The sequence below is a fragment of the Triticum urartu genome, chromosome 4A (genome assembly GCF_056163025.1).
Source record: "Triticum urartu cultivar PI428250 chromosome 4A, HENAU_Tu73, whole genome shotgun sequence".
Lineage (NCBI taxonomy): Eukaryota > Viridiplantae > Streptophyta > Magnoliopsida > Poales > Poaceae > Triticum > Triticum urartu.
This window is the reverse complement of record NC_141876.1, coordinates 319,736,047-319,745,221: the sequence shown is the minus strand read 5'-3', so window position 1 is coordinate 319,745,221 and position 9,175 is coordinate 319,736,047. Positions and strand designations below refer to the sequence as shown.

The window sequence follows — 9,175 nt, the reverse complement described above, 5'->3', positions numbered from 1 at the left end:
TGAATTAGGCCACTACTTTTTGACATCACAAGTCATTACCGGGATCCATAGACAACAATCTCCAATTAGGAATGAAAAATCAACCAGAAACATTACACAGATTCCTGAGTTCAATTAAGAATACTTGAAGAGTTTCATAACAAATGGTTGAGCCGTCAGACAATGCTTTATAAGAAAATAGAATTATGCTTATGATCAAACAAGTAGCAGTAAGCAACTCAAGATTCACCAAAAGGATAGCCCGTTTGAAAAATTCTAGCCCGGTTAACATTTCGCCATAAAATTCAGTCTCCAAAATTACGACATAGCCAATGTGGACATCAGAATTGCAGATTGTCACAGCATAAGTTCAGAAGTACTCAGAAAAATTACGCTAAGATGTTCAATTTGTCCCCAGAATTGCAGAATGACAGCATGGCCGTAAAGCGACCAATCAGTCGCTAAAGATGGTATGATTAACACGTTTTTCATCACCGGACAAACAGAAACACAAACTCAAACAAACAAGTCAACAAAACAGAACTTAAATTACTACAGAAAACAAAATCTGACAAAAGAAGACATGAGAGAAATGACACTAACCCAGTCTAAAGAAAACTAACCTAGAAAATCAAACTAACCTAACTAATAGTACTAACTAACCTAATTAGTAGCAGTAGAAAAAAAAGAAACTAACAGTAAACCTATTACTCGCAGTAGAAAAACAGAAAAAAACAGGGGGAGCTCACCGGAGTGGGTCGACGGAGCACCGGGGCGGCGGGGTGTCGGGCAGTGAGGGCGTTGGGGTGGCACGGGCGTTGGGGTGGAGGGGCGGCAGGGTGTCGGGGCGGTGAGGGCGTCAGGATGGCAGGGGCATTAGGGTGGCACGGGCGGCGAGGGCGTTGGGATGGCGCGGGCGTTGGGGCGACGGGGGGTCGGGGGCGGCGGAGGCGCTGGCCGGTGGGGGTCGGGGGCGTCGGCGTGGCGCCAGTGAGGTGAGGGAGAGAGAGAGAGGTAAGAGAGAGGGGCCAAACGTTTTTTGTTAGGTTTAATTTCGTTGTTGTCTTCTAGCAGACGACAAAGAGCGTAGCTAGTGGGGTGGGGCCGGGGGGAAACAGCCGTTAGGTTGCCACTTTCTTTGTCGTCCTCTCGCAGATGGCAAAGAAGCTTTGCCATCAGCTAGCAGATGGCAAAGAAAGTGGCCGTTAGGTGGTTCTCACTAGTGGGCCACCCTCCCTCTTTAACGTCTGCTAGACGACGACAAAGCTTCTATGTCGTCCGCTAGCTGACGGCAAAGTGCTAGCGGACGGCAAACAAGCTCTTTGTCGTCCGCTCTTTCTTTGCTGTCAGCTTTCGGTATGCTCATGGCAAAGACACTGACGGCAAAGAGCTGGCTGATGGCAAAGATCATGATTCCAGTAGTGCAGGGTTGAAGTGGAGGCCCATCTCCTTCCTCTTCTTGGCAGTAGGCTCCTTTGCAAACTGGAAGTTACGCTTGAAGAGATTGTGTTGTCACGACACTATAGAAGAGATGATGGGTCGGCATTCTCTGGCTGAGGTCCTCGGACCATGCAAGGATAGAAGCCTTAGGCAATAGCTTCAGGCTATGACTTGGGTTGCAGATTCTTGTAAAGAATATGGCCCCACGGGCACTTGATGGCATTCTTCTCATCATATTCAGCAGTGACGAAGTTGTACTTGAACACTGTTCAGCCCAATATCTTCGGATCCATTGGATCCCGGTCTTGCGTTGATTATAGTGCTCCTCAGGATCAGCCTTGTATAGTTCATACAGATCCGAAGGTAGATCTAGAGCAGTATTTCCATTGCGCTGCATGCCACCCTTCCTTGCAGATTTCTCAGAAGCCATAATTTTTAGACTGATATGCTTCAAGACAGTGAAAGGCTTCCGTCTACTTGTCAAGGAAGAGCTGGCTTTAGGGGAGTCAATATGATGCTGTAAGAATTTTGCACATGAATGCAGACTATGAGTACCTAGGGATCCTCCCACGGACATGTACCTGTGATAGCATTAGAGATGCGAGGGAAGGGGAAGAGGTCATATGCATTATAAGAAGATTTTGAAGATAAATCAGTTTGAAGACATTGACCTCATAGTGCGAAGACATTCACTTATTTGAAGTGAGTTGGTTCTAGATTTGTACGAATCCATGAATAAGTACAAGTGAGGAATCTAATTAGTTATGAAGCATAAGTGAACATACTTTGCAATATATGAGATTTAGAAAGAGACAGATCCAGAGGAAGTGCAGAAACCACTTTTGGTTGAAGTGGACGGATTTGACAAATCAAAGAGGCTGTAAAAGTGAGATTTCTTTACCACAGACGAACTGCTAGACGAGGCAGAAGGGAGGCCAAGCAGTCCAATCTCCCATGCCCTAACTTGGCGACAGAAGACACCTACGGCGGCAGTGGAGAAGACGAGGTCCGCGGCCGGCGTGAGGACGGCGTCGAAGAGGTTGCGGCAGCTAAGCGCTTTGTCTCCAACGTAGACATGAGCTAGCAGTGGCACTAGGGTTTGTGCGAGTTGGCGAGGTGGAAGAGGAGATAATGACCACGCTAGGGTATGTATTTATAAGGTAAAGGGCTGCGCAGCGTAATTACGCAGGTGCCCCTGCGGTTCACATCTGATGGACACGTGGCATGCATGCAACTCATTGAGAGTTGTTCCATGTTCCCACACATGCCTAGTTTGTCGGGTGGTCGTTCCTGCTTCTCTGGTATTCAGGAAAAAGAGATATAGCATTGAGAGCAGTTTTAAATGTGTCTCTCTGTATCTTCAGCTGACAAGGACGCAGTGAAGACATTTGCCACGTTTGAATAGAATGCATATGACTAGATAGGCAGATTTTGAGGAAGAAGCACAAAAGGGGTTAGGGTCTGATCACATTCACTTAATTCAGAAAATGGCAAGTTTGAAGACATAGCTATAAGTGAATGCTATAGAGGACAGAACACATGTATATATATATATATACATATATACATGTATTCTAACAACACCCCTTAAGACCTTATTCTACAAACACCGGCCTTATTCTGCACATCCACCACCAGATCACCGTCGCCCCTCCCCTCCCGGCCATCTTCCGCGACAGTGGCCTGGGAGCGTCGCCGCCCCTCCCCTCCCGGCCTTCTTCAGCGACAACAGCTGGGAGCGCCGTCGCCCCTCCCCTCCTGTCCTTCTTTCACGACAGCGGCCTAGGAGCGATGCCGCCCCTCCCCTCCCTGCTTTCTGCCGCGGCGGCGGCCAGGGAGCGCCACCGCCCCTCCCCTCCCGGCCTTCTTCAGCGGCGGCGGCCGGCAGCGATGCCGCCCCTCTGCTCCAGGCCTTCTTCCGGGGATGCGGCCAAGCAGCGACACCGCCCGTCGCCTCTCGGCTTTCTTCCGCGTCAGCAACCGAGCAACACCTCCCCAATCTCGCATATCGCCCTTCTTCCATGGCAGCAGCTCGGTAGCGCCACCGTCGAACTCCTCCGGGCCTTCAATTACCTGTACTTCATCAGATATGGATTGGTGCTACCTCGACATCAAACCAATTCGAGCAAGGAGGACTGTGCACAAGGTTCCTTCATCCACGACAGCTTCTTGGATTTAGGCTGCAACCACCTTCAGAGCAAAACCTCCGTCATCACTCACCTTGAGCAACGTCCAGACCGCTCATGAACTTCTGAAGGGCAAGTGGACTGCACGGGTGAAAGCAAAAGTTCTACAAAAGGATGAGAAGCGAACTTCTTCCTACAAACGGAAGAAAGCACTGCAACACGAGGTAAGAAGCACACTCCCTCTACTATCTCAGGTTACTTATTCTAGACAAAGCAGTACACGCAGTCTAGTATGCCTCCAAAAACTAAGCAGTGCGGTTACTTTAGTTCACGATAGGAAAAAATGCAGTGCACTTGCTCAGTTATGCAGCACGCTTGCTCGGTTATCCAGTACGGTTGTATACATTCAATACAGACAATGATGTAGTGCGGTTACTTCAGTTCACCTTGCGGGATGATGCAATCGGCGTGCATTAGTTCACAGTACCATTTGAAACACATTGCAGTTCGTATCATTCAATTCATTTTGCCTGACAATGCAGCTCGGCCATTTTGTGCGGGAAATGACGTTCAACATATACAAAATGCGGTGCATAATTGACAACCCAAGGAACAACAAATTTCAGAAGAGTAAAGCTTCTTCTGAAAGAGACACTGGCTGGGTTACCCCTGAGATTCCTCGAGTATTCTTCACGACAACAAACAGGGTGCAATACTCTCCAGAAGAAGTTTTTTTCCAGGGAGAGAGGTAGTCAAGGATGATGACGATGTCACGTTCATCTGGGAAGGCACACACCGACAGGATCATGAAGATGACGACGATGAAGATGAGCCAATAACAATTCTCAACCCAGAGTACAAGCACGAGTTCAGTACATTTGGACAACATGCCCGAACAGACAATGATGATGCAGTTGAACATGATGTTGCATCAGATGATGATTATGATGATGTGCCACCTCTCCAAAAATTTCAAACCAATCAAGTGAGAATTGCCACAATACTGGATTACCACCACGTGCACCTGCTGCACCATAAAAATGAGCTCATCATCCACCTGCCGCACTGGAAAATAGAGCTCCAAGTGGACCTGCTGCATCAACTTCGACACTGCGACCACCAAGGGTGCCTCGGTCAGATGTCAACGGCAGGTACAAATCCTCCTCACTATTGCTGTTGCGAGATCCACAACTACACAGGTCTGCTATAACTCCGCCATGTCCAATACAACTCGGCGAGCTGCAAACTCTATTGGGTGAGTGACTCTACACACATGTAAGTTTATGTCCTGAAAAAAAAATATTTGCAGTCCATTTAGAACATTGCAATGCACACTGATATTTCTTGTGAGGTTTGACCTAACATCTAATACAGTCGATTCTTCTGAAAACTTAGGAACATTGCAATGCTTTATTAAACTCGTATGCACTCCTCATATTTAAAACAGAACAGAACAATTTATCTCATAGAGCATTGCAGGATAAAAACATGCCGCCGAACCTCATACCTGCCGCTGGAATGAAATTCACCATGTACGACTAGGCATTGGACTTTTACAACAATTATGCAAGATATGCAGGGTTTGGCATACGCAAGAGGTCAAAACACAAGACAAATGCCTACATTGTCTGCTCAAGAGAAGGGACGCACAAGCAAACTATGTTAGATTATGACCGGAAACGTGAGAAGACATCAAAAAGGATTGACTACAAGGCAAAAATTAGAGTCAAAAAGTGGAAGGATGGCAAATTTGTGATAGAAATGGTTGACCTCAACCACAATCACAAGATGCTGGAAAGCCCCGGGATGCTTTTGCACATGCGATTGCACAAAAGAGACGATCCTTTGATTGACCAGTTAGTGAAAGACATGCAGCTGGACAACCACACACACACACACACACTCAAATGATGTCAATGCTGTCTTGTATGTCCGATGGTCTGCAGTACATGGGACATACTAGCCGCGACTGGGTAAACAAGTAAGCACATCATAGAGCATAACACTTGAGCATCATGTCAGTAATTATTTCCTGTTTGATGAGATGAGTTTGCATTGCATTTAAAATGCAGGAAATAGAAGTTTCCCAGAGAAGAGTCCCAAGATGACGTCAAGAAACTTCTGGATTTCTTCGAGAAGATGCAGAAGATAAACCCAGAGTTCTTCTATGATTATGACGTTGATGCCGATAACCATGTAAGAAACGTCTTTTGGGCCAACACAAGTTGCAAAGGATCCTATGAAGATTTTGGAGACTACGTTACATTTGACATGACATATAAAACTAACAAATTCCACATGCCGTTGGGAGTCTTCGTGGGAGTGAACCATCATCTATAGAGCACCATATTTGTTGTTTCCCTCGTGCGAGACGAAACAATACCGTCGTTCGAGTGGGTTTTCAAAACATTTCTGAGGTGTATGAACAACAAGCCACCAATCTAAATGCTCATAGGTACAAAAAATCAACACCTATATACTTATGTTTGTTTGGTACACTTATATTTCTCGTGTCTATCTTACACACAAACAACTTAATAAAAAAACACTATTTGTGCATTCTCGGACTAGTGTTCTTTGATGAAGGCAGTATTAAAAACTATCCTCCTAGATACAATACATAAGTTGTGTTGGTGGCATATCATGAAGAAGTACAAAGACCACCTCACCTTGCTTTATAACACGCACGAGAAACTCAAGGATGACCTCCATGTGGTGCTAAACCACCCACTAATTCCATAAGAATTTGAATGGGCATGGAAGGACCTCATTCAGAAATACAACTTGCAAAATGACAAAGTGATGAATTCGCTGTGGGATGACAAGCACGTGTGGATCTGCGCTTACTACAAGGAATTTTTCTGTGCTCAGATGACTTATGTGCAGAGAAGCGAGAGCATGAACCGCATATTGAAGAAAAACTTTGTTAAAGAGAAGCATGATCTCCATATGTTTGCTCAGTAGGTGGAAAAGTGCATTCAAATGAGGAAGGCCGTCGAGCACACAAAGATAGTAGCAAATGAGGTAAACAAAATGTCCATAAAAAATAGCTAAGTATAACTACAAAAATGAACAAAATTTTCATTTCTCCGGTTCGTAACACTTCATTTATGATCATGCAGTCAGAGGTAAAGAAAATAACCAAGTTTGGGTTCGAAGTTCAGTTATCAAAAGTGTATACAAGGGCAGTTTTTGCAGATTTCAAAGAAACACTCTACCATAGCACTGCATTCAGAGTAGAACGGTGCCCTAAGAACCCGACAAAGTATCTTTTACACCACTACAACAAATCAGATGCATTTGACTGGGCAAGGCATACTTTCCAAGTGTTCGCCGATGAAGAGAAAGGTGTCTACGAGTGTGAGCGCAAACTCTGGACACATAGGTGCGACTCGCTAGCAAAAAAATCTTAATTTCTGATAGTCATGCACGAAAGCTCACTTACTAAACTTTAAAAGTCCACATGCATGAGTAATTCACAAAACCAAGTGAAGTTCACTTCCTTAAACTAAACAAATAACGAAAACAATATGTGTTTATTAATTTCATGCAGTTCACTTACAAAACAAAGAAATCGTGTGTTGTCTGCAGGGCTCTTTTGCGTCCATGTGTTATGCATGCTTTATCATTTGAGAGTACTCAAGATTCCTGAGGTGTACATCATGAAAAGATACACCCGGAACGCAAAGATCAAGTGCAACGTTTGACAAAAGAGACTACGAACAAACAACACCAGATGGAAGCTCACTTTTTTGCTATAGAAAATTGCTGACTGAAACAGCAATGGACCTTGCAAACAGAGCGACAAGGTCGGACACTTGGTGCCACAGAGCGTTGTCTGGTATGAGGGCACTAATCGAGGAAGTTGATGTGCTCAACAAAGAAGAAGAAGAAGCAGATAAATCCCAGCATGACAATAATGCCAAGAAAGTAGAAAATACCGAACACAATGCAACTGGTGCTATCAAAAAAGAAACAATTCTTCCACCTCATGTTTCAAACACAAGAGGAAGGAAGAAAGGGGGCGACGTAAACCAGAAAAAGGTTGCATGCAAGGAGAAAAATGATGACAAAAATAGTAAGCCACGGCCTGAGCTGGACAGTGATGGTCACCCACTAGGAATAAGAAGGTGCAAGACATGTAGTGAAATCAGCGGCCACAATTCCAGGACATGTACAAAAAGATATCAACAAGAAAACCGAGGACATGGCGATGCACAACCAAACAGAAATTCCACACACAACACTAAGAAATGGACGAAACCGAGACGTTGCAACATCTGCAAAAAGAGGAGGAGACACGATTCAAGAACCTGCCCCAAAAGAACAAGATCAGAAAATGAGGAAGACGAAGAAGATGAAATCATAGAAGAAGATGGTGACACAACTGAAAAAGAAATGGCTTATGAAGAAGCGGATGAAGAAGAGGAGGAGGAAGAAGAGAGCGAAGAGGACGAAGAACGTGAAGAAACTGATGAAAGAGAGGCTTATGAAGAAGCAAATGAACAAGAGAAGGAAGAGGAAGAAGAGAGTGAAGAGGACGAAGAACACGATGAAACAATGCCCACAAGACCACCAAACAAAAGACAGAAAACACAAGGGAATGCTGGTGTACAGAAACAACTGAGAATGACACCGCATACAAAAAAAACAGGTAGGAGCATGAAAGGATGCAGTTCACAGCGTTGGAAAACAAAAGCCACCATCAACCAGCATGCGAGGAGCAAAGAAGGATGCAGTCCACAGTGCTGGAAAAAAGCCGCCATCAACCAGCACGCGAGGAGCTACAAAGACAACGGTGCAAAGACAAGAACCAGCAACACCGCCATGGAAAACAAAAGAAAGTGCGACATTAGACACGCTCCAGTCACCGCGAAGAAGCAGCAGGTTAACGACCAAATAGATGAAGTTCAATAAATTAATCCTGTACATAGCAGTTTGCTTATCTGTACGACTAATGTATCAATTTAAATTTTGTGTAAACACAAACTTCCCACTGACTATGATTTCTTCAACTAAACCATATCAAGGGAAATGATGTATAGTGTATACCATATATATAGCAGTCTAGAGTAAACATTGACACATTTTGATCCACAACACATGAAAAATGCAGTTAGCTCACGGGCATCACGAAGTTCTGACTTATAATTCAAGTGGTTCAGATCACAAAAATACTTATTACAAAACACATCAAAAGACGAAGCGTTCGATATGCAGAAGTACTTATTACAAATCAAACTCATAACCTTAACCAATCACGTCAAACGTGATTCTAACCATACGATCCTCGAGTTCAAAGAAGTTGAGGACAACAACTTGCTCAGACTTTAGGCCACTATCATTGACAATTTCCTTCCAGCCTTTCTGCAGACACAACTGCCCGTCAACGCCTACATGGTACTTGGCTGGTTTCAGGTGTCCATTGCTAAGAACAACTTGGAGAATTCCCTTATTCTTGAGCCGCAGATACCTAACAGCTGGTTGGGGGATTTTTTGCAAAAAAAATAAAACTGTTTGGTGACGATACTAGTAGTACAATTATCATACTTTGCATAGAGCGGTAAAAACCTACACAGTACATACATGAGCTAGATGAAGTGCACAATAGTCGAACAAATAGTACAAAT

At 44.5% G+C, this 9,175-nt stretch overlaps 1 non-coding gene across 1 annotated transcript; it reads right to left on the bottom strand.

Annotated features, from left to right (window-relative positions):
* Positions 1 to 388: 388 nt before the first annotated feature.
* LOC125555064 (small nucleolar RNA SNORD96 family) lies at positions 389 to 480 on the bottom strand. Its single transcript, XR_007304515.1, has one exon. It is a non-coding gene; the product is annotated as a small nucleolar RNA SNORD96 family (small nucleolar RNA).
* Positions 481 to 9,175: the final 8,695 nt, after the last annotated feature.